The 26,558-nt window shown below is 43.7% G+C and overlaps 1 protein-coding gene across 4 annotated transcripts in view; it reads left to right on the forward strand.

The window, feature by feature from the left end:
• CEP57L1 (centrosomal protein 57 like 1) overlaps nt 1-26,558 on the forward strand; it is a gene marked incomplete at its 5' end in the record, with an annotated part of 62,365 nt that overhangs the window by 6,811 nt on the left and 28,996 nt on the right. For 3 of the 4 annotated variants that reach the window (XM_084774471.1, XM_084774469.1, XM_084774470.1), the window contains one exon: nt 25,617-25,690. The exons of the other annotated variant lie outside the window; for it this stretch is intronic. The remainder of the gene's footprint in view (nt 1-25,616; nt 25,691-26,558) is intronic. 4 annotated transcript variants of the gene reach the window in all.

A 26,558-nucleotide genomic window follows, 5' to 3' on the forward strand; every position in this document is an offset into this window, starting at 1 on the left:
CACACACACACACAGGCTCATGTAGCTGCCTCTTGAATGACTGACAAGTCTTTTCTGTGTGTTTGCTTGACACAGGGCTTGACTAGGCCTAGGCCTTCTTTGAGATCCTTCAGCCTCGACCTCCCGAATGCACCATAAAGTCTGCCAGAGCAACATACTTAGGGAAGTGAGTGAGTTTTCTGTGTTTGTATGTGTGTGCCTATGTGATATGTATGTGTGTGTTAAGTATCTATTCTATTTGTTTATAAACATATGTGTGTTTGTGTATATGTTTGGTGTGTGTGTTTATGTACATTTGTGTGTGGTGTGTATTTGTGTTTATGTACATGTGTGTCTGGTGTGTGTGTATGTATGTTATGTGTTTGGTGTGTATGCTTGTGTTTATGTACGTGTGTGTGTGTGTGTGTGTGTGTGTGTGTGTGTGTGTTAGCAGGCTTTGAACCATTGCCTTGTGCATGCGGCTGAGCAGCTCTAGCCCAGTGCCCATGGTTTGTGGTTTGGTTTTGTTTTTTTCTTTTGCTGTGTGGTTCTGGGGATTGAACCTAGGGTCTCACCATTCTATGTGAGCTCTCTAGTACCGGGTAAGATCCCTAGCCCTCTTTCCTTTTTCATTTTGAGACAGCGGTTTAGTTATTCAAGCTGGCCTTGCTCTTACCTAGGTGGAGGCCAGCCTGGGCTAGGGGGGAAAATGTGAAGCTTATCAGACTAACTGTAGGACTGTGACGCAATCGGAGTTTCATAGCAAGCCCTGCTGCTGTGCTGAGCGGCTGCTCTGAGTGTCCGCTTGACTGCTGTGACACCACACCCATCCAGCACACGTGCAGTCCCAGCTACGTGGGAGGCAAATACTTTCTGTCACTAATGATTTGCATACGAGCAGCAGTCAGTCTCTAGTAAGTCCTATTGCACAGTAAAAAGTGACCTACTGATATGTCACCAGGCACAAAGGTAGGAGAGGGAGGGAAATCCTGTGCCTACAACACGCTGCGTGCATGTATGGGCTTGTTCAAAATGTAAGAAGTGATCTCGTGGGTGTAGCCTACTTTCCACTTTTTAAAACACGCACAGCCAGCAAAGTGCTACAGGAGGAACTGTGTATGCCACTGAGTCAAACGATGCTGATAGTATGTTGGGGGTGGGACAAAGTCACATGACACGGGTTTGGTATTCCTTAAAATTGTGTAAGGATTAAATATATAGTGATCTATGCCCCCCCCATGTCTTTTGACTTACTGACAACTGTCTTGTTCATGTCAACCAGGTTGTGTATTGTGTATGTACATGTGTGTGTGTGTGTTCTACAGGTGAATCATAAAGCTTTACTCTTAAGAGTTTGAAATTTTAGATTTTAAGGTTTTAGCAAACCTATTTGAATTCCTTAGCAGTATCTATTTCATCAGTGTTTCAAAAAGGCTCCTTTCAGGGTGGCGCCACAGGCTCTGGTCTCAGTGCCGCCCTCTCTCTTTATGTTATTTGCTTCCATCCCGGGATAAATTAATACGCCACATTCAGAATCAGACTGTTTTCTCCATATTGTGTGTGTCTCTTTGGTGTTTCCAAATTAATCTAGTTTCCTTTGAATGCATGACTAAAAATCCCATTTCTGGCATATATTAATGAATAGAATTTTTGAAAACAATACTTGCTAAATCTGTCTTCACTGTGCCTTTCTGGAAAGATGTATTTACCAACTATAGCATATCCACCCATGTTATAACAGATTTTATAAATTTGTCTTACTGCTGGCTCTATTCTTTTTTTAAAATTGTTTTTCTTACCCACATGTGTACCCCTATATAGAAAGGTTAAGATTCAATTTTATGTAATTAAAAATGGAAAATAGTGGGCATAGTGTTACATGCCTGTAATCCCAGCACTCAGGGTGCTGAGGCAGGAGGATCTGGATTTGAGCCAAGCCTGGATTATATACCAAGAACTAGTCTCATAAATGCATACATAAATAAATGTAAAAATACCAGTAAAAATATAAACTCTACTCTCTGCACATTCTAACAGTGTTAGTATGTTGGCTTCCTGGTTTTTGTGTTATTTTCCTAACAAAAAGGCACATTCCTACAGTGTCTGAGCGTCCCCAGCGTTGCACATGTTGTTTTCAAACAGTCTGACACAAGGCTATCTTAGAGCGCCCATCATTTTCTAACTGGCAGAGTTTGTCTATGGTGCTGTTGTGAGTGTGTTAGCTTTTAATTTTAGCTGTTGTATAATGCTTCACTGTATGGGCAGAAAACCATCAGAACTTTATCAGTCTGTAGCTATGTATTTATTGATTTCCATTGCAAGCAGAGCTACTGGCCATCATTATACAGATCTCTCAGGAGGATGTACCTTTATTCTAGAGTTCATGCATAAATACTGACAGCTGGGATTGCAGAACCGGGTGGCATGACGTCGCATCCCTCTCGCAGTCTTCAGTTTGTTCTCCAGAATCTCCCACTACTATAAACCCGCATTGCCGCCAGCGTAATCCAGCGGTTCATAGGGCTGTGCGGCTCCCTGCGCCTTCCAGAGCTCAGCCGTGGCACTCTGCTGAGACGCCCTGCCACCTAATTAGTGAGAAATGCTCTCCCAGCTGTTACTTAATGTCAGTAGTAGGTAGGTTGACCTGAATTCTTCCGAAACTCCATCACCTCTCCTGCCTCAGCCTTCTAAGTGGGAACTGCTGTTGTAGTTTTAATTTGCATTTCCCTGAGGAGTTGAGCTGTTTCCTGTCTTTTTTCCGTCCTCATGTTTTCCTTTAATCCCTGTTCAGTACTGTTTATCTGCCAATGGTGGTTCTGTTATATGAAAGGTTTCCTTGTTTTAATATGTGTTTGTCAGTGTACTTGAACTCATGAACTTCCTGCCTCAGTGGCTGAGTACTGGACTTATGGCCATGCACTGCCAGGCTTGCTCATTGAACTTTATTTTGATTGTCATATTAAAGCCATATCTTCTTAAAGTCTGAAACACGGTCTTTGTTTTCTTCTACAACAGCCATCCATTCCTTGTCCACACGTCTGGTTGTAATGTGTGTTTGTGTTTGGCGTGGAGAAGATATATCTAGTTTTATAGTATGGATGGCGTGCTATCTTGGGATAGGTTGTAAGCAGCCAGCTCTTTCTCCATAAAAATGCCTTCTCTTTTGTGAACACATTGCCATATTTAGGAGCCTATATCTAGACTATTCTGTTGTCTGAGCGTCAGGACAATACTGCTAGTCTAATTAGTTTTAATTGACATTATCCCTACAGCTCCTATAGTTTTTGATCCTGTTACATGTAAATTTACTTTTTTTTTTTTGAGACAGGGTTTTGTAGTGTAGTCCAGGTTGGCTTTTCCACTGGCAAGACTCTCGTGCCTCAGTCTGAGATTACGGGTATATGACATCATGTCCAGCTAAACAAAACCCTTAAAATTACATTTCTTAGATTTTTCTATTAGTCTTATTTCTTGCAGTTAAAAATTATACTGATTTCTTTTACACTTGTGTATATGGTTTTTATTTTATTTCTTTGCCAGAAGTCCCCAGCTCAGCATTAAATACTACTATTACTAGTGTGATGGACTCACCTGTAAGTTCTCTGTTTGGAAGGCAGCTGTCCTCACCACTGCCCGCTAACGCCACATCTAAATTTTAAGTGTTTGAATTCATCTGTCTCTTTTACCTTGTTTAAATTAGAACTCAATTGACTTCATCATAACTTTTAAAAGTATTTAGTGTGATCTGTGTGTTTGCGTATGGGTGTACGAATCCCAAGCATGGTTGAAGTCAAGAGGACAGCTTGGGTGAGGGTTTCTCAGGTTGCCTGGCTTGGGCAGCTAGCACTTTTACCCTCTACACTATCTCACCTACTGAAGTTACAATTTGTTTTAACTGTGTTTTTTCCTGAACCTATGAATTTGACTTAAAGGTTACTAGGTATATTTTTTTTGTCTGTTTTTGGTTTTTGCTTTGCTTTGTTTTGTTTTTCACTAATGGTGTTTTGTATGGAAAAATATAAGAATTTTCATATTCTCTTTGATTAATGTTTGACTGTCTCTAAAGGATTAAACCCTAAAGTATATACTGGCACTTAGATATTTAAAGTCCTCATCCCCTCTGCCCTCCCTCCTGCATCCCCCTCCCTCCTGCCCTCCTGCATCCCCTCCCTCCTGCCCTCCTGCATCCCCTCCCTCCTGCCCTCCCTCCTGCATCCCCTCCCTCCTGCCCTCCCTCCTGCATCCCCTCCCTCCTGCCCTCCCTCCTGCATCCCCCTCCCTCCTGCCCTCCTGCATCCCCTCCCTCCTGCCCTCCCTCCTGCCCTCCCTCCTGCATCCCCTCCCTCCTGCAACCCCTCCCTCCTGCCCTCCTGCATCCCCTCCCTCCTGCCCTCCCTCCTGCATCCCCTCCCTCCTGCCCTCCCTCCTGCATCCCCTCCCTCCTGCCCTCCTGCATCCCCTCCCTCCTGCCCTCCCTCCTGCCCTCCCTCCTGCATCCCCTCCCTCCTGCATCCCCTCCCTCCTGCAACCCCTCCCTCCTGCCCTCCTGCATCCCCTCCCTCCTGCCCTCCCTCCTGCATCCCCTCCCTCCTGCCCTCCCTCCTGCATCCCCTCCCTCCTGCCCTCCCTCCTGCATCCCCTCCCTCCTGCCCTCCCTCCTGCATCCCCTCCCTCCTGCCCTCCCTCCTGCATCCCCTCCCTCCTGCCCTCCCTCCTGCATCCCCTCCCTCCTGCAACCCCTCCCTCCTGCCCTCCTGCATCCCCTCCCTCCTGCCCTCCCTCCTGCATCCCCTCCCTCCTGCAACCCCTCCCTCCTCCCCTCCTGCATCTCCTCCCTCATTCCCTCTCATGTTTCCTCTTGTCCAGACAGGGTCTTGTTATGTAGCCTAGGCATCCGGGAACCCAAGTCCTGCTGTCTCAGCCCCTGTGCCAGGCTTTTTGGTGGTGGGTTTCGTTTGGTTTAGGTTAGAGTTTTATGAGGTTGGATCTTGCTGTGTAGCACAGGCTGGCCTTGAACTCACAGTGATCTTCCTGCCTTTGGACCTCTCAAGGGCTGGGATTACTGGTAAATAGTGTTTGATAGTCTCAATCTTTAGTGGGCTGTAGGTCTGTGCTCTTTAAATATTATAACTACAAGTATATTTAATGTATTTCATGTGTCAAACCCACGGCCTTGTGCGTGCTAGACAGTTGCTGCACCACGGAACCGCAACCTTGTCCGAGTTGTCACTCCCTCAGGCCAGCTTGTGTTTCTCACTGCCTCTTTTTAGAAACATTTTTAAAAATTTCTACACTGTTATATTTTATAGTGTAAAATTATAATATTTCATCACTTGCAAATACATAAAAACAGCACACACCAAAAATAACCAGACCCCAGGCCCGTACAGCTCAGTGAACTTGCATGCAGGTAAAATAGGTATTTGGAATGGGAGCTGTAGAGCCTCAGGTAAAGCTGTAGACTTTCAGTGTCCAGTGTGTTTTCATGCGCTTATCCATCACCAAAAACGCAGAATTACAACTAGAAAACCAATTAGCCCCATCCTCTCTAAACTCATGTCCATTACCTGCGTTCAGTCCTTCCTTATGCACTGACCTTGACCGTGTTGTATTTTCTTCATGTTATACTGTAGCCATCTGTATGCCGCCCCCAACACCTCCCCACACACACACACATGCTGGCTAAATTGCGAATAGGAAAGAGAACATGTGGTTTTTCTTTCTGAGACTGTGTGACCCTGTTTAATATACATTTTTAATGATATGGAGAAGGAGCGAAGGAGAGATAAGAAAGCAAGAGCTTAATATACATTTTAAAGTTCGTTTTTCCGACATTTTGTGTGTTGTTTTTGCTGTTTTGTTTTGATTTTTGAGACTGGGTCTTACTGTTGTAGCTCTGGCTGGGGCATGAAGCTCACTATGTAGACCAGGCTGGTCTCAAAACTCACAGAGCTCCGTCTGTCTCTGCCTCCCAAGTGCTGGGATTAAAGGCATGTGCCGCCATTCCTGACTTCTTACAAATTGTTTAACTTAATTTTTCCCTAAAGCTGAGTAATATTCACACACACACTGACAGATGCAAAGCGAGCTTTTGTTATCCAAGTATATGCTGAGGAACACCCAGGTCGACCTTTTATTACGCAAGTATATGCTGAGGAACACCCAGGTCTACTCCTGTTCTTTGCTTTAGTCGTGAATAAAGCAGCAGTGAGCAGAGGGTGCAGGCATCTCCATGGTGGGCTGTGGAGTTAATAGCTGGGCCTTCTGGTAGGCAGCTCCCTTTTGAAATCTTTTAGAAACCTCCAAGCTGATTTCCACACTGCCTGTGTTAATTTGCACCCTCACTAGCAGTAGATAAGGATTCCTTTCTCTCCACATCCTCTTCGACCTTTGTTGTTAGATTTGATTCTAGCCAATCTAATTGGATGAGGTATCTCAGAGTCATTTCAATTTGTATTTCCTCAATGGCTGAAAATATTGAACTCTTTTTTTTAAATAGTTATTGTCCATTTGCATCTTTACAAAATTATCTACTTAGTTCATTTATTCATTTGTTGATTGGCAGTTTCATTTCTTTGCAAATTCTGGATATCAGCCCCCTGTCTGAAGTGTGGCTGGTGCAGACTTTCTCCCATCACCTGGGCTGTCTGTTAACTCTGCTGGTGGTTCCCTTGGCTGTACAAAATCTTATTTCCATGTAGCCCCACCTGCTGCTACTTGGCAGTCGTTCTGCTGCTGGTGGTGATCTGTTTAAACAGCTCTTACCTACCCCAGTAGCTTGCAGGGCATCCCTTTTGTTTTCTTCAGTTTCAGTATTTCAGGTTTTAAATTAAGGTGTAGCCTTGGCTGTCCTGGACTCAGTTGTAGACCAGGCTGGCCTCGAACTCACAGAGATCCTCCTGCCTCTGCCTCCTGAGTGCTGGGATTAAAGGCGTGCGCCACCACGCCCGGCTCGAATTGGTTCTTGAATGAGGTAGAAGGTAGAAGGCAGCTTTGCCAGCACCATTTAGTCAACACGCTATCCCCACCCCCGGCTCCATGTATGTTTTTGTTTTTGTCAAAAACTAAATGGGTGTAGCCTTGCTGCTTTACTTCCTACATTCTATCCCACTGAGCTTCCTGTCTGTTTATAGCAGGACAAGCTGTCCTTGTCACTATGGCTCTGTAGTATAATTTGAGGTCAGGTATCGTAATCCCTCCAGCATTGTTCCTACTCCTTCGGATTTCCTCGGCCATTTTCAGTCCTTTGTGGTTTTATATGAGTTCTTGTGTTATTTTTTCTCAATCTCTGAAATATGACATGAAAAAAATTTTATAGGTTCTACACTAATTCTGTACATTTAATTTTGGTAGTATAGACATTTTCTTAATATTAATTTTGCCCATCTAGGAACCTGGAATATTTTCCATTGTCTAATGTGTTCTGTGACTTCTTTTTTCGGTGTTTTGACATTTTCATTGGAGAGGTCTTTCACTTCTGTGCTTAGATATATTCCTGAATACTTGGTGTGGGGGGAATTCTTCTGAATGGATTTTTTTCCCTGATAATTTTTCAGAGAGTAGACTGCTAGTATAAATGAAGTCTGCTTTTTTTAATATATTGATAGTAATATAATTTTCTTTGCAGTTGTGCTGGTTAGTTTTTGTCAGCTTGACACAAACTAGAATAGCCTGGGAAGAAAGAGCCTCAGTTGAGAAAATGCCCCAACCAAGCCAGCCTGTTGGCGTGCTCCGCCATGCTCTTCATTAGTGTTGGTGTGGGAGAACCCAGCCCTCTGTGCCTGGTGATCCCCTAGGTAGGTGGCCTTGGGGTCTATAAGGAAACAAACCGAGCAAGCCAATAAGCAGCATCCCTCCACAGTCTGGGCTTAGTCTCTGCATCCAAGTTCCTGCCCTGAGTCCTCTCCGTGATGGACTGTTACGTGGACATACAAAATGAAATAAGCCAAATCTTCTCCAAATTGGTTTCAGTCAGTCAGCAGCAGAAACCTGAGACAGTGGTTAGCTTACACTCTCTTAGCCCACATGTCCCAGGTGTTTATTAAGTCTGTCGTGCATTTAATAATAAAGTTCATCTTAGTTAATCTCCTGAGAACTCATACTAAAACTATAATAATAAGATCTTTTCATCCTTTACACATTGATTTGATGAGCAAGAGCGTCACTTGCATGTGTAACCCATAACGCCTTACGTAGTTATAGTCACCACTTCGGACATTTGCCCATTTATCAAACAGCATGAGAAAAAAATGTTGTTTAAAGTTTGTTACATTTTTACTTATTTTCCATGTGCATGTTTGTGAGGGGTGCATGTGTGCCAAAGAGAGCCTGTGGCGGTCAGAAGACGGCTGGCAGGCGTCCGCCATGCGGGTCTGTCTCAGGGACTGGCCTGTGCTTGATGGCCGGTGTCTTTACTTACCGAGCAATCTCACTGGCCCAGAAAAATGTTCTCTTTAAATTTCTAGATGTGTGAGTGTTTGCCAGCACATGTGTATGTGTACTATGTGGGTACTGTGTCCTCTGCAAGAGCAGCAAGTACTCCTAACTGCTGGGTATCTCTCCAGCCCCCGGAAGTGTTCCTGGTTTATGTCTTTGTGAAGAATTTATTCATTAAGTGTAAGAAGTCAGAGATTGTAAATCACAGATTTATTTTATTGTCCACAAAATAAGGGAGAGGCTGCCAAATGTGACTTCAAGGTAAATCTAAATCTCAGAGATGTTGCATAGGAGGTACAGTGGAGTAGTCGACGTTTCAAAGTATTAGTCGTGGGCATATGTTGTCTTACATGTTTTTACTACATTAATTGAATTAAAACTAACAAATGCACCAAGCATAGTAACAAACATCTTTAATTCCTGTACTCAGGGGGCAGAGGTAGATAGATCTCTATACAAGTCTAGCCTGGGCTACAAAGTGAGTTCTAGGCCAGTCAGGCTATATAGTGAGACCCTGTCTCAAAACAAGCAAGCAAGCAAATGCTTATTGAACAATTACTGAAAAGTCCAGTTGATAGGTGATTAATGAGTAAAGAGCTATAGAGGAGAGTAAATGTGTGCAGCTAAAATAATGCTGTGTTTAAGACACTGCATTAAGATAAACTATAATATATGCAACAAAATACTGTTAAATTAATGACAATTGGCTTTGTAAAAGTTACAATGAGTAACTTCAATAACCATCTGTTGTTAATTTTATTCATTGTTACAGGAAATAGAGGGGGCATTATTGGATGGGGAGAGGGAAGGAAATATGAATATATATTATATGTGTGCGCTTTTTTTTTAGTAGAGAGAATAGAATTTCCTCCAGAGTGTTTGACATTTTAAAAATGTTTCATGTTTTTCCCAGTTGTGATCTCTGCAGTAGGTCTATTTGTGGGGAAATAATTCTAGTAGTTCCGATGTTTGTTTTCTCTGGGAAATTTACAATTTAATTTGCCTTACCATAAACGTTCCTCTGTTTGTGTATGTATAGAACGGAGCAGTGTTAAGCTTCAGTTGGCATGTGTGTGCCTGGAGCAGCTGTGATAGTTGACCCACTTACTCAGGGAATGCAAACTTACCAAATTGTATTAAATAAAATATTTTAAGAAAATAAATTAATATAAAATACAACATTTTGAGGAAAAACATTGGTTTTTTTTTCCCCCTTAAGATTTACTTGTTTAGCTGGGTGGTGGTGGCGCACGCCTTTAATACCAGCATTCGAGAGGCAGAGGCAGGGGGATCGCTATGAGTTGGAGGCCAGCCTGGCCTATAAAGTTAGTCCAGGACAGCCAAGGCTACACAGAGAAACCCTGTCTCGGGGGGAAAAAAAAATTTACTTGTTTATTTTAGGTATATGAACGTTTTGCCTGAATGTATGTATGTATACCACATATGTTCCTGGTGTCCTCAGAGGTCAGAAGAGAGCTTTGGATCCCCTAAAACAAGTTACCATGTGGGTGCTGGGAATCCAGCCCAAGTCCTCTCCAAAGCAACAAGTTCTCTACATGGAGCCATCTCTTTAGCCCCTGTAGTTATTTTTTTTTCTTTTTTTTTTAAAAATTAATTTATTCTTGTTACATCTCAATGATTATCCCATCCCTTGTATCCTCCCATTCTTCCCTCCCTCCCATTTTCCCTTTATTCCCCTCCCCTATGACTGTGCCTAAGGGGGATTACCTTCCCCTGTTTTTTTTTTTTTTTTTTTAATCTAAAGTAAGAAATGGAGGATATTGGGTTCTCTCTGATTTCACCTGTTTTGGTCACTGTTCTATTGCTGTGAAGAGACTCCCTGACCAAGGCCATGCCTTAGGATAGGAAACATCTACCTGGGGTCTTGCTCACAGTTTCAGAGGTTTAGTTAGTTCATTATTCTCATGGCAGGAAGCATGTTGGCACACGTGGTACTGAGAGTTACATCCTGGTCAACAACCTGAGAGAGACCTTAAAAGCCCACCTCCAGTGACACACTTCCACCAACAAGGCCACATGTCTTAATCCTTTAAAAATCCTAGTGATTTAAGCATGCAAATATATGCAGGTGAGGGCTATTCTCATTCAAACTACCAGAGCAGTAACTGTCAGAAAGAATACTACATGTGATGCCTGAAGACCTTTAACCAAATCAGCTAGTCATATCATGTTTCCTTATGTGTGAAAATGTTACTTGATGATAGTAACTACATTTTTAAGATTGTAAGCCAAATGTGATGTATAGATACCTTGTAAATAATAATACTTTTTAAGTGCTAGTTGATAATTTTTACATTTTGTGTTTTAGTATACAAAATAGAAACTTCTTAATGTTTCACATACTTTTTATTAGTTCACTGAGAGTTTTATAAAGTATGCTTTGATTGTATTCATCGCCCCCTAACTCTTTCCATATCCACTTCCCCTCCCCTACTCACTCAACTTTATTTATTTATTTATTTATTTATTTATTTATTTTTGAGGCTGGTCTCTCTATATAGCCCTGGCTATCCTGGAATTCAGTATGTAGACCAAGCCTTCCCTTAACTCACAGAGGTCCACCAGCCTCTGCCTTCCAAGTACTGAGATTAAAGCTGTGTACCACCAGGCCTGGCTCTCCTTCTTATTTTTTAAAGCCATCAAAACCAGTGTGTATTGCCCATATATTCTTGGGATATGGGATTCTGGAGCATGGTCAACTTACCAGGGGCTACACTCTTAGAGCAAACTGTTTGTCCTTCTCCCAGAAGTTAGCAGTTGCCCATAGCTCTGTGGTTAGGAGTGGGCTTTTTGCCCAACTCCTGTCTCCATGCTGACCTTGGTATTTCTGGGGCTTGCAGAAGCCTAGTACATGCTGTTGCAGCTACTGTGAGTCATATGTGTGGCCGCCCTGCTGTGTCCAGCAGACACTACTTCCTCATAGACATCCACTGCCTCTGCTTCTTACACTCTTGCTGTCACCTCTTCCACTTGAAGCCTGAGCCTCGGAGTGGGGGTGGAGCGGGTACAGTGTTCCGTTTAGGGTTGAACAGTCCGCAGCCTCTTAATCTCAGCACCTTGGCCAGTTGTAGGTCTCTGTGTTGAACACTGTCTGTTGTAAATAGAAGCTTCTCCACTAAGGATTGGGAGATGCAGTATGGGTACGACAGTAAGTCTTAGGAGTTGTTTTAATACTGTATTTATTTAGCAAAATAACAACAGTAGGTTCTCTCTTAGGGCCTATGACCTGTCTGGCCATAGGTCCTAGGATCATAGATTTCATTGTATAGAGCTTAAATCCAAGCATTGCTCTCCTAATGTTCATAACTCTATTGCACCAGGGGGCGTATCTTACCAGGCCAGTGCTCACAGGGTTTACAGCTGGGTGTGATTGGTGACTACTTTTCTCTTCTAGTAGCATGCCACCTTCTGGCACTATGAAAGCCAGCTGGTAGCCATAATAGAACATGGAAAAAATCAGCCTAGTATTGACCTAGAAGCTTCATTCCTACTTTTTTTAACTTATTTTTTTCCTTTATTTTTATTTTATGTGTATGGGTGTTTATCTTTATTGTACGTCATTGTACCATGTGCATGCAGTGCTCACAGAAACCCTAAGAGGGTACTGGATCCTCTGGACCTGGAGTTACAGATGTTGTCAGCCCCCACACAGCTGCTGGGAATTGAACCCTGGTCCTCTGGAAGAGCAGCCAGTGCTCTTAACGGTTGAGCTCTCTTTTCAGCCCCTCATTCCTTTTTTTTTTTTTAATGATTTTTTAAATAGATTCCATTTTCTCAGTTGTAGTTTTCAAAAGCATTTGAGAAGATAGAACTTAGAGAAAATTTTGTAGATTCAAGCATTTTTGGTGAGAGAACTAGCTAGCCATGGTAACAACTGAAGCCTCTAAGTCCTGAAAGGCTTTTGTAATGCTTTACTGGAAACTGTTTTTGGCATTGACAATTTGACAGGATTAAAAGCATTAAAATTGTCACACACCTAACATTATAATTGGCTAATTATATCTTAATGAGAAGAAAACTTACATAAAATTTACATGCTTATTTAAATATCATACTTTAATCAAATAGCGTACATATAAACATCTATTATGTTGCATTCAGTAAAAAGAGCAACTGGCAAGAACATGTATCCAACCTCAACTTTGGTTTAAATGATAAGACTGAGTTAACATGAAAATGTTAATTTTGTTTGTCTGTTTGTTTTTGTTTTTCGAGACAGGGTCTCTCTACATAGTTCTGGCAGTTGTGGAATTCACTAGATAGACCAGGATAATATCAAATTGGTCAATTTTACAATGATTTTTATTTTCTAGTGTAATCTCCAAGTTCTAAAGAATGAACATTTATTCTTTTTAAAATCTGGATTGTGTATATATTCGTCAAATCTCTTTCTGGACACACTCACTTTAGTGTCTGAGCTAGCACAGTAAAGTATCACCAGCTAATGTATGATTTAAGTATGAGGAATTGTAGCAGTATTCATATACAAAACTATCGTCTATGATTGAACTTAACATAGTGGATGCTTCTTTTAGCTTTGCTGTTTTACAGCCTTTCTTTTTGTTTTATTAACTGTAATTTGTAACTGAATAGCAAGTTTCCATCAGAGATGGCAGGGCTGGGTGTTGCTCTGTTCTGCTCTGTTTTAAAATGGGCCAAGTAGCTGCAGGTTGGCCTTGAACTCACTGTCTCTCCCCACTTGGCCTCATCTTCTTGCCTCAGCTCTTTAAGTACTGAGATGGAAGCCACATAACAGGAACTGAGGGAGAATGAAAACTCAGTTACACTGATTTCTAACATTTTCACTGAAGTCTTTTTTTTTTTTTCCTAGCTGGTCTGACACTCAGGGATCCACCTGCCTCTGCCTCCCAAGTGTAAAGGCGTGGACCACCATCACTGGTGAAAGTCCCTGTGTGGAAAGAGAGCTTCCTGGGAGAAGTAATAACCTGTAATGTTTAGCTACCTCTAAACTAGGTCTCATGAGGTGGCTTTTTCTTCCTTTGATTCTTGGTTGGCCTGAAAATCATTATGCAGACCAGGGTGCCTTTGAACCTGTAGAGATCTGCCTGTCTCGGCCTCCCAAGTTCCGAAGTGTGTGCCATTATAGCCAACTCAGGGTGGGTTCTCTTGAGATAGTGCCTTCACTCTATTGTTAAGGCTGGGCTTGAACCCTGAACTCAAAGTGGCCTGTTTTTACTCAGCTGCTCAAGTAATAGGGCATACAGGCACTTGCATGAGAGACAGAGTTTCTCTGTGTAGCCCAAGCTGTCTTTAAAAAAGGTCTGTAGACCAGGCTGACCTCGAACTCACAGAGATCCCCCTGCCTCTGCCTCCTGAATGCTGGGATTAAGGGTGTGCACCCCCACCGCCTGGCTGGGCACCCAGCTCTTAGAAGATAGGTTTTGTTTTGTTTGTTGGTTGGTTGATTTTAGAAATGGGTTCTCCTTATATCTCTTGCTAGCCTAGAACTCACCTATGTAGTGATACCAGCAAATGTGATTTCTGTCTTCAGTCTCCCAAGCACTGGATTACAGTCATGTGCCACCACACCCAGCTCACAGGGTCTTTCCTGCTTGCCTTTTCCATTTTGGCTGCTCGGTAAACATTAGCAGGCCCTCAGCCTTTCAGCATTGGCCTGGTCAGCTAAGTAAAGGAGGCACAGCGGAAACTAATGCAGAACAGGAGTAGTATGCTCTTGGATTTACATTTTAAATAAATGTATTTATTTAATGCACCTACTCAGTGATGGAGGGAGTTGACTTGAGAAAGGTAAGGTGGTGATGCAGTTCAGTGAGATTAAAACTATGCGGGGGGAGGGGGGCAGGGCTAGACACTTCACTCAGCGGTTGAGAGCACTGGAGTTCAATTCCCAGCAACCACATGGTAGCTCACAATTGTCATAACTCCAGTGCTAGGGGATCCAGAGCCTTCTTCTGACTTCATGGGTGTCAGGCGTTCATGTGCTGCACAAACATACATGCAGGCAAAACACACATACATATTTTTAAGAAGTTGGAAAAATTAAAATAGTTCTTGTTTGTTTTTGTTTTTAAGTGATATCTGAGTGTTGGCATAGTGTTCTTGTGGACTGTGTACAGTTCACCCTTGTTCATTCAAATGCTGATTTATCTACCCCACTATCTGGCTTCAATCTGGACATTGCATTGTGATGTTTATTCTGAGTATCTCCTGTCTCAAGTTTGTGTAAACATGTCACCATTTGTTCTCTCTATTGCCAATAAAAGCCAACTAGCCAATGCTAAGCAATACAGAGAGTAGGGTGGGACATCCTGGTCTAGTGAGGGGAGGGGAAAGAGAAGCAAGGACAGGAAAGATGCAGTGGAGAGGACCAGAAATCACCAGGAACAATGAGACAGACCTAGGATATGAGTAAAAAGCAAGTGTAAAGTGGGAAATCTGAATGGGAGGAGACTGTACTAGCATGGCGGTTTAGGATGGAGTAATTACTGCACAGCAGTGTGCCCTATGCTAGTTAGATAGATCCTAGACTCTGTGTGGTTATTTTTGGTATAAAGCTTGGTAAGGTGTAGGCCAGTGGTTGATGCCAGGCGTTTTCCCCAATACTCCCCATCTCACTAGCTCAGTGACTGTCTAGACTGGCTGGCCATTGTGCTCTGAGAACCTCAGTCTGTACTCCCCACTGCACTAGGGCTATGGGCGCACACACACACACACACACACACACACACACACACACAGTCATAATGTGGGGTCAACATAAAGGTAACGTTAGACTACGTGTAGCTACAGCTGTGGAGAACACACTGCTTGCTTTGGGGCAGGGCCGGGCTGCATTGCCCAGTCTGCCCTTCAGCTCCGGCTCTTCTCGCTCTGGCACCTGCGACTCCAGGCCTGGGCCTACAGAGGAGTTGCCTGCTCTCTAGATGGTATGAAACTTGACAGCTGTTGAGAAGAGTTAGGAAGACTGGGCAAATCCAGGAGGCTGAATCATTGCAAGGACAGAAGGCGGCCATGTTGGAGGTGGTATTTGTAAGAACTCAGTCCTAGGGAAACTGAACCACCAAGAAAAGAGTGGTAACTTTCATGTCGTGACTGCCCCTTCCACCTACACATACTTGATATGCTCAGAGAAGAGAACGGAAGTGGCTTAGCTGAGATGATACAGCACATAACTATCAAACAGGAAAGAGCCCTGTCCATTCAGCTTAGTCCTTAATGAAGCTGCGGAGTCAGCCCCACTTGGCCCCATAGAGATGCCTAAGGAAAGAGTTATAACTAAATCCCACAGTAGCCGCCATTCAGCGCTGCCTGTGGCCTTCGAGATGGGTCAGTGGACAAGAGTGCTTGCTGCCCGAGCACCGTGTGAAGTTGGCTGGGCTGCGTGTATACCTTTAACCCGTGTTACTGTGGTCAGAGATAGGGTGGCTCGCGCTGGCTGGCTCTTAGCCCAGTTCCAGATTCCACGAGTGTCCCTGTCTCAAAGGACTAAGATGGAATGATGGAGTGGAACATCGGACATCTTTCCCTGGCCTCTGGCCTCCACATGTGTGTACACTTGTATGCACACACACACACCTGCATATATGACACATGTATACCAACACACATACACACACCTCTGTAATGGCAAGAATTTAATCAGTGCACTAACAAAAAGACTTACCTACTTCTAGATTCTGAAGAACATATTCCTGCACTACCTACTGATTGACAGGAAAATCACAAAAAGAAAAATGCATTGATGTAGTTCACAATCAGCAATCCAGAAATACCTTTTAATGTGTGCCCTTTGTGTGAGATTTTTTATTACCTATAGATATTTTTCTTTTTTAACAAATTTCTAGGAGTTTCTGTACAGTGTTACTATGGGCCATTTTAACACATTAAAGTATTTTATTAGTTCTTTGAGAATTTCATAATTTCCTCATATCCCTCCAGCCCTCCCAGGTCTACTCCCACCTCCTTAGCCCAAACCCACATTTTTTTCCCTTAATAATCCATCAGTTCCACTTTGTTCATACACTCCTGGGTGTGGGGCCAACCACTGGAGTGCAGCTGGCATACCAGGAGCCACACCTTTACACAGAACTGTTCCCCAGTCAACAAAAGCCATCGCCCATCCATAGCTCCCCAGTTAAGGCTCGTGAACCCTTCTCACTCCAGGCTGTAATACTGACTGCCTGATCCTGTGCTGATCTTACGCAGGCAACTGCAGCTGCTGAGGCTTCCTGCACTGGTCCCAAAGCAGTAGGGTAGGCCTGTGATATTGATGTCCTTTTAAAAACATTCCATGGTTACTTTTTCTCTGCACTTTGTGAGTTTCTTTGTTAACCGTTATCCACTACACAAAAAAACTTCCCTGATGGGGTCTGAGAGTTGCACTAATCTAGAGGTAGACTTAGAATTTAGAAGGCTATTTGGTACTATATCCATTTAGCAAAGTAATAATACGTTTGCTTCTGGGTCCTGTGAGCTCCTCTACCCGATTTTCAGTACCAAGTGCTCAGTCCCTCCTGTGAAGTGGGCTTTAAATCCAAGCAACCCAGAGCACAGACAAGAGGCTGAATTGTTTTGAAGATCTCTGGGACCCCTCTGACTAACCGTGTGAGGGGAGGTACCCCACACCTGGCACTGGGCTTTTTATTTGTCAACCTGTGGCATCTGGGATGACATGATCCTGTGTGGGTGAAGTCAACAAACTATTTTATATGTTTCCTTCTCCCTCCCTTCTCCCCCCCCCCCTCTTGGGTTTGTGTGTGTCTGTCTGTCTGTCTGTCTTTAGGAAGCTTATAAAAGTAAGTTTCCATGTGGCTCTTTCAAGTATCCTTAGTGGTAATTAGCCCTCAAAACCCCTCCTCTGATTATGAGCATTTTAAAAAATACTTTTAATTCAGTATTATATATGTTATACTACAAGATTTTATCCTAACACACTCAGTCGGATGACACAGACATTAAAAATGGGCGCTGGGGCTGCAGAGATAGCACAGCGATTAGGAACACTGGCTGTTCTTCCGGAAGACCTAGGATTGGCTCCCAGACCCACCCACACAAAACCAGATGTAATTCCAACTCCAGAGACCTAATGCCCTCTTCTGGCCGCCGTGGGCCGCCGTGGGCACCAGGTGTACTTGTAATGCACAGACATATATGTAGGAAAAACCCCATACACATAAAATAAAAGTAAGGCTCAATTTAAGAAAATAGATTTTCCTTGGATCCACATCGAAACAGTACTGTAACATGGCTACAAAAGCAACGGCACGTAGGGCCCTGTCCCTGTGTGTCTGTGGGGATGGAAACTTTAGCTACAGATAAGGCTGTGGGAGGTGTCACTTCCTTTCTGTGTCTTCCGTGTTTACATCCATGGACGTGTCCACACTTTCTTCTAGGTAGGACACAGCTTTCCTGGGGGAGGGAAGTTCTTTGGGAAGGATAGAAGTCAGTTCAAATGATAGGAACTGTGAGATGTCTGAGGGCTCCCACCTGCTGCCAGCTGGGAAGAGCCTGCTTGGTTGTCTACCTGGAAAGTCGCACTTCTGACCTCACAGGCTCCCTGCAGTGACCAGTTACCAGCCACTGCTCATGTCACTGATGGACTTCTAATCATCTAATATAACTGTCTGTTCAAAGTGCATGGCATATATTGCAATTTGAGGTTTTACAAGCTTCCCGAACAAATGTGGTATGTAATTTGTTCAGTGTTTATACACTCTTTGGGAAAAAATGCTAAATCTGTTTGAACCAAAACTGTACTTAAAAAAAAAATGGTGTCAAGGAAGAATACAGCTTGTCACACTGGGACTGTAAATCATGACCCTTAGCAAGAATAAAGCTTATTCCTAATCCTGTTATATCTAGACCATTGAGGACATGTGCAGCACAGTTCCCAGGCCTACACGGGACCATTCAGCACTGTGCAGCACAGTTCCCAGGCCTACACGGGACCATTCAGCACTGTGCAGCACAGTTCCCAGGCCTACACGGGACCATTCAGCACTGTGCAGGACTCTGAGTCTGTCAAGTCCCAGAGAGTGTAATCAGTTTTGTGGACTCAGGGTGCTGGTGTGCACCATGTAATCTTGCTCTGGTTTTTGTTTGTTGTTTGTTTTAATGTGAGGCTGCAGTGATGGCTTGGCAGCCAAGAGCACCTGATGCTCTTGCAGGCATATGGGTTCTGTTCCCAGCACCCAGATACTTAAGGCCTTCTTTAACTTCTATGACTCTGGCTTCAGGGGACCCAGCCCCTCTTCTGGCCCCTTTAGCACTGGCACGCGCGCGCGCGCGCGCACACACACACACACACACACACACACACACACACACTGGAGGATGGTCTGATGTATTTTGATGCTAATTACTGCTTGAAGTCTCTGACCCACCTTTTGATTAATAAAAAGCCACACACCAGGGCAGGGCAACTGAGATAGGCATGGCTAAGGTTCCCGGGCATAGAGAGACAGAGAGACCCAAGGAGGAGGAGGAGAAGGAAGGAGGTATTGCCATCATGGGTTAATTGGAAAAGAAACATATGGCCAGCATGGATGGAGGATTTGGCCCAGATGAGGACATTAGCAAGCATATGGGATTATGGATGGGAGGTAGCTTGATAGGAATTATTAGAAACCAGTATCATGGGATTGGGGCACGGATCCCATACCTGCCTCACTATGGGAAGTAGTTTAGAGGATTAGTGTCTGCCCTGCCCCAGGTTAACTAAGGCTATTTTAAAAATATAACACGTGTCTGTGTCTTGAATGATTGCTAGTGGGTTATACTGATGTAATAATAATAATAATTATAGGCCTGATAATAATTAATAGGCCCTATTGATATATTAACAACAACAACAGCAGCAGGAGAGAGACGCATACATACAAACAAAAAAAATACTTTAAAAATGGCTAAATATGATGAGAAGAAGAAAGAAGAATTTTTGTATGTTTTAATAGTTTGTCATTGTTTTATACTTATAAAAACAAATGAGAACCTAAAAATATGGCCCACACTTGAGAAGAAAAGATTCTGAGCATTCAGACTGTAGTTTGGTGTTTTAGCACTTCTAAAAATTTCTAAAGTAGGGAGACAGTTTATAATTGGCTCAGATTAAAGACGGGTGACTTTAGAAAGGGTCTGTTTGCGTCTCCTAGTCTTAACGCCACCAACCTGATACCTTCCTTGGGGGAGAGGAGGTACAAGGTGGTAAACCAAGGACCTTCCACATGCTAAGATGCACACCCTTACCCATCGGCGCTTTTTTAAGTTAAATTCCTGCCTGAAAAGTCTTTAATTTACTTTGTGGTTGTTCTTGGCCTTGCTGACAGCACGAACTCAGGCTGCAAAGTTGTGGTAACTCTTTCCTTTTTAACCTTTATATGTGTGTTTATGTGTGCATGTGTGTGTGCATTTGTATATACATGTTTGGAGGGGGCCGTGCCATGGCTTGTATGTGGAAGTCAGAGGACTGCCTCGGCTGTCGGCCTTTACCTTGAGACCGGTCTCTGTGGCTCCGGCTCCATACGCTGGACTAGCTGGCCTGCAAGCCTGCAGGGACCACGCTGATTCTGCCTCCCGGCCTGCTGCAGAAGCACGGCATCACAGACACTAGGCACCCAGCCTCATGTGGTTCTGCCTCCCCAAGCTCGGGTTACCACGCTTGCCTGTCAAGCCATTTACCCTCTGTGCCATCTCACCAGCCCCAGAGTTACCGGTTTTTATATAAAAATCTGTCATCTGGTGACGAGATAGAAATTCTCAAGCTTCCTTTGTATTGTTTATTTTTATTTGGGAAAAAAAGTTTAAAATGTTTATGACTGGTGTGTGTGTGACAGGGGTTGCTGTGCCATGGCATGAATGGGGTGGGGACGCGGGTCAGAGGGTGGCTTTATGGAGTTGGCTCTGCTTCCACTTCTCTGTGGGTTCCAGGGCGTGAACCCCGGCCTTTGGCAGGAACTTCTGCCCACTGAGCCATCTCTCCTCAGACTTAGCTGCCTGCGTTCACAGCCCTGCTCTTCTGTCTAGAACCTGCATGACCTTAGGCAAGTTATTTCTCAGTTGCTTATGCTTGTTAGAAACGAGCTCACCATCCCAGCCGGGGTGTCTGGGCCAGGCAGCCTTCACTTCTGACCAAGAAGGTGTGCTCTAGAGAGCCAGCGTGCACAGTGCAGGGAGCGCATTTGGTTTCTTGTCTAACTCATGTGACGGCTGCCCTTTTCCCACTGCCTGCGATCCGACTGCACGCTCTTGTTCAGCTGGCTAGTCTGAAAAGACGGGTGCACAGAAAGGGAAGGAAGGGAAAAGGGGTCACTGCTCTAGCCTGTCAAATTCCTAGAATGGAGCAGTGGCGGGGGGGGGGGGGGGGGGGCCAGGGCAGAGAGTAAAACATCTGTATAAAAGTCTTACAAGGTACGGGAGATAAAGATTAATTAGTTAGTTTAATAATTTTTGTATTTGTTGTTCTTTTTAATGTATTGATTTTTTATTGAAAATAGGTTTTTTCTCATATAATATATCCTGATTACAGTTTCCCCTGCCTCTGCTCCTCTCATTTCCCCCACCTCCCTTCCCATCCAGATCCACTCCCTTCTGTCTCTCATTAGAAGATAAACAGGCATCTAACGGATAATAATATAATAAATATAATTCATATTATAACATAAAATAAAAACGAACACATAAGAATTGGACAAAACAGAAGGAAAGAGAAATAGAGACCCACTCATTTACACACTCAGGAATCCCGTAAAAACACTAAAGTGGACACCATAGTATATACAGCGAGGAGCTGGTGCAGACCGGCACAGGCCCTGCGCTCGCCATCTCTGTCCCTGGGCTCATCTGTGCGTCAGTCCTGTTGTTCTATAGTGCTTGGCTTCTTGGTGTCCTCCACCTGCTCTGTGTTATACTCTTCCCAGCTCCTCAGTATACTTAGCATTGCTAATTTAGGGGATTGACCCACGTTATGTTCTTTGGCTGGGGCCTGGTATATAACAAGCTCCACGTGCTGTCTGTTTTTATGTTGTTATTCAATAAAGACCTCAAACGTGTTAAATATTAATCTTTTTATTACCTCCATCTCCTCCCAAATCTGTTGCTTGCCTTGGCTACAGCTCTCTTTCATTTCCCCTTTGCATTAATTCTGCTTGCTTAGAGCCTGTGTCCTGGTAATTGTTTGTATTCCGTACCCTCCTTTCCATCTTTTCATGTTCGTTTTGTTTTAGACAGGATCTCACTCACTATGTAGTCCCAGCTGGCTTCACCATACCAAGTACCGCTGCCACACCTAACTAGATTTTAAAGTAACAGTGAAAATCGTCTACAAGAGACATTTGCTGTGCACATAACCGGAGGCCACAGTTGCAGCCTCTTTCTGCCTGTGCAGAACTTCTGTTGGGAGGAGACTGTGTTAGTAGATGCTTGTTTCATATTGCAGATATTTTTTACCATTTTACAAGCAGGTTATAATAAAACAGTTGCATTATTCCTCTGTAGTCACTTTACATTAACTCAAGAGGATTTTCTTGTGAACCGGGTAGTCATAGTAGACCTTAGTACAGATGATGGGGAGTCCTGGGCTGCGGCAGTGGCCGAGCAGACACTGAGCAGACACCGAGCACTTACTGCTCATGCAGAGAACCTGGCTTCCATCCCAGCACCCATAAGGAGGCTCACAACCTACAGTTCCTACAGTTCCAGGGAATCCAGTACTCTACTGTGGCCTCTGTGGGCACCAGGCATGCACACAGTATACACATATGCATTGCAGGCAAACACTTACATACATAAGATGAAAATAAATCCTTTTTAAAAAGATAACAGGGAATTTAATCTTTTACATGATTTTTAAGTTCCAAACTTACTGGACCCATTAAGGAAAAAGGTAATTATTAGATAAAACATTCTTGAGCCTAGTGTTTTTTTAATTGAATATTTGATAACTTTGCTTGGAAATTGGGTAGCTCTTGGGCCAACAGTATAACTCAGCAGGCTCAGGCACTTCCTGCCAAACCTAACAGCCTGAGTTCAAGCCCCAGGTCCCACTTGGTGGAAGGAAAGACCCATTCTCACAAGTCGTTCTGTGACTGCCACATGGTTGCCATGACACATGTATATATACACACGTGCACACACATGAAAAATAAATACACGTCAGAAAATTTTAAAGAAACTAGAGAGCTCATACAGCTTGGATTAAGCTAACCATACTGTATAACATAAACAATTTGATACTATATGATAAAACTCTGAGAGACTAACATTACTTTGTACTCTTTTTTTTTTTTTAGTGGTAATGAGCCCAGTGGTAGAGGAGTTACTGTGTAATGTGGGCAAGGCCCAGAGTTCAGTTCCCAGGAGAACCAGAGAAACCAAACCAACATAAAACATGTCTTACGCTTAAGGACATGAGTTTGGGGAACTCTGAGTAAAAGCCTAGTATTAGTTAGGAGGTAAGCAGGCCGTTTTGACTGGGTGCCTGTTGACTCATCTGTGTGCTCCTGACTCTTGCTGTGACCGTCAGTTTTATTCCTTGATGCCTTAGCAGCTCTCATGCCCTGTGAACAGAGAATGTTCCACACAGATAGGACGTCACTGCTTGCTCTCACTTTGATTCCTTTTGTTAGTGTTTCCCCCGCCCCACCCACACATTTGATGAATGGGTTTTGAACTCCTTAAATGGGGTTCTTCCTTCATTTGTTTCTTTGTGTTAGTGATCTTTTAGTGTTCTGAGCCCAAGCCTTTTTGTCTCCTAAATCTACAGATTCTTATCTGCAAAAAATTGGCCGTATGAATTTGAGTGCAGCCAGCACTGTTCTCCAGCAGGCAGTGGGCAGCCTCCTCTGCCTGCCTGGTGTGGACTCCCGCTCAGATGCTGACAGTCTGCTCTTTACTCTGTCCTGGGGACCTAGGTGCCCAGCAGATAAAAGGCTCCGGCTCCAGCCTCGGCTGCTCTGTCAACCCATGGGCCCACTTCCATCCGCTTCTGCACAGCTGCTTCAACCTGGTGCCCTGGTGTCTCCCAATCTAAAGATACCCTGATTTCCTTTTTAAAGGAAGAGGGCAGCCCGTTGTGGGGGGAGCACATAAAAAAGAAACTAAAATTTCCCTCTTCCCGCATGAGGGTATGCCCCAGAGGACGGCTGCTGAAGGATGGAGGCAGGCAGGGGTGGAGAGTTGGGCCTGTGAGAACTCTGCGTTTCACCCAGTCCTGGAGTCTTCGCTCTTACCTACTGCCTGAAGAGGCTGTTTCCATACACCCGGGCCTCTGAGAGGTAAATTTAAGTCACTCTGCTCTTTTGAGCTGGGGCTCTGCATTAACTGAGCCTGCTTCTTTTATTGGTGTTTACACATCTGCTTGCTGTTTTCCAGAGTGTGGTAGTTGCTCTCCTGATCTCTTTGCATGTTTGTTTTTCTTTGTTTTTAGTGGGTCACGAGAAAGTCAGTGACTCTGCTGACTCTGCCGTGTTGGCCTGCGTGGCCCTTTTCTGACCCCTCTGACTTTGACAGGGAAGGCTAAGGGATGTGCCCTCTGTGCTCCCATCATGCATCTCTGTCCACTTTTGCTCTGGACCCCATAGAATCTTATCTCAATTTTTCTGTGTTTCTTCCCCCAGCACACATTGCCGTGCATCCAATCTCCAGAAAAAAAGGAAACTAGGACTCTCTTGTTTCCGGGGCCGCCATCCTGCCTTGTGTTTCTGATGATGTTAGATCCTCATATCTATGGAATGATAAGACGTTGTCCTTTTGTGTTTTGTTGTTTGGGGTCATTAATGTAGCTCATGTCAGAACTTGCTTCCTTTTCAAGGCTAGCTAATATTCTACTTTGTGTGCGCCTTCATGCTACATTCTGTTCACCTGCCAGTGGAGATTTTTAGGTTGGTAAATGTTTCTAGCTGTGTTTTTCTTTCTGTTTGTTAGTTTTCGACAGGGTTTTCCTTTGTTGCCCAGGCAGGGCATCAAATTCATACTCGTCACGGCCTTGCCCTAGAAAGAGTAGCGCTAGGATGGGGCGTGTTCCTGGGCCTAGGCGCCTCGCGAGAGGCCGCTCCCAGCAATTTGAGATACATGTCTGGACATACGGTTGTCTTTTGACACCAACACTTTGGAAGAAAGCAACCACCACCCACCTCCTCGCTTCCCAAAGGTGAATGACTGCCGTTTGGGCCTGGGTGGTGTTTGCGCATTTGTGGGTGCAGTCCTGGTCAGCTCAGGTGCTGCCGTGTGCTTCTCAGGACTGCCGAGAGGCATGCGGTGACACATCTCACAGATGATGTTCATTTTAATCATTTGATCAGTCTTATTTAATTTTTCTATATAATTATTTTTTGTACACGTTATTAACAACCAATGTGGATTTTCTATGGGACCATACAAAAGAATTTATCAAAAGTCGGCCCTGGGTTTATCACCTACTGATGTTTCTTGACAGGATCCTATTGTGATGGCTCAAAGTGGGGACTTTTTTCCTTTCATATATAAAAGCTACTTTTAAAGTAAATTACAGACAACAGATTACTTTCAGTGTCACAAGATCAGTATACTAAATTTAAGATAAGCTGATCCTATTAACCCCTTTATTTAAAAGTCATTGAAGGGTTAAATTGCTTCCAAGTTTCTGGAATTTAATAGGCATTGTGGGTAGTTCTATAAAATCACCACATATCTTTTAAGCTTGAAGTTATAGCATGCTTATGTTTATAATTATGCTCTGATACTTCTTATTCAGCCTGCGGTTGTTTGCAGTACACTCTTTTCCTGCAAATCCGCTGTTTAATGAATGATCAATCACATTTACTTAAATGAGATAGAAAGAGAATACTTTTTTTTTTTTTTTTTTTTTTTTTTGGTTTTTGGTTTTTGGAGACAGGGTTTCTCTATGTAGCCTTGGCTGTCCTGGACTCGCTTTGTAGGCCAGGCTGGCCTCGAACTCACAGAGATCAGCCTACTTCTGCCTTCCGAGTGCTGGGATTAAAGGTGTGCACCACCATGCCTGGCTCCAAAGCTTTCGTTTTTAAAGCATAAATATTCTGTGTGTATAACCAAAGCTGACTTGTCTGCAACAATTGGTATCTCTACAGGATTTCTAAAGCAATATTCCCAAGAAATATACAGATTAGATAGAAATTTCTCTGGTAGAAATGTGGGAAAATGCTGTACAGAAAGTTTTTAGAATATCTGTTTGTTTGTTTTCTTAATAGCATGACTGGATTGTCACCAAAGTAAGAGAACAATATGACCGTGCAGATAACGAGACAGTCTGTGAACATATGGGGTAAGTGAGCCACGTCTCCTGTTGAGGGGCCTTCTCATCTTTCTTGTCTCAGAACGTGGCCTTTAAGGAGGAAGCTGCTCTCATGTGAGAGAGAACCCATAGTCTAGGCACTGTCAGTCAGAAGTTCAGGCATTGCAGTTCACAACATACAGCATGTAATATGCCATATACAACATACAGCATGTAATATGCAGTACACAGCATACAGCATGTAATATGCAGTACACAGCATACAGCATGTAATATGCAGTACACAGCATATAGCGTACAGTATACAATATATAGTAAGGATGCCTAAAACGTCAAGCTTTGTATGGGGTGGTTTGAGATCAGCTTCAGACCCAGCCTCCTGCTCTCACCCTCGGCTCTGACTGGAGTGGAGCTGTCCTGAGAACGTTCATCACAGTCCTTGCTCATGTGAACTTCAAGTTTGAATTTATACCTCAGCCCCGCCCACCCAAAAAAAGAAGTCTCCATCTAAAAGTTTGGTTTTCCTAGGCTTTGGATGTTTCAGAAACCTAACAGGAATGAACAAAAATCATGTAGGAGGTCACATGCTAGGCAAACACTCTACCATTGAGCCACATTTCTAGAAAAAAAAATGCTTTGAGCATCAGCTTCCAAGAAGTCCTCGCTCCTATGACACATGAGTTTAAAGCGAGGCAGTGCTACAGTGAGGACCACTGGTAGAGCGCCTGTGAGCAATGCGCAGAGGCCTGGCTCTAATGCAAAAGAGCCAAAAACAAAACCATAAAATGGAAATCCCAAGATGTATTATGAGCATACCTGTAATCCCTGCTCTGAGGCGGGGCAGGAGGAGGGCACTCATGAGCTCATGACCAGTGAGGTCCATGAGCAAGACCCACTC

Source organism: Acomys minous, assembly GCF_964271855.1.
Source record: "Acomys minous genome assembly, chromosome: 3".
NCBI classification, from domain to species: Eukaryota; Metazoa; Chordata; class Mammalia; order Rodentia; family Muridae; genus Acomys; species Acomys minous.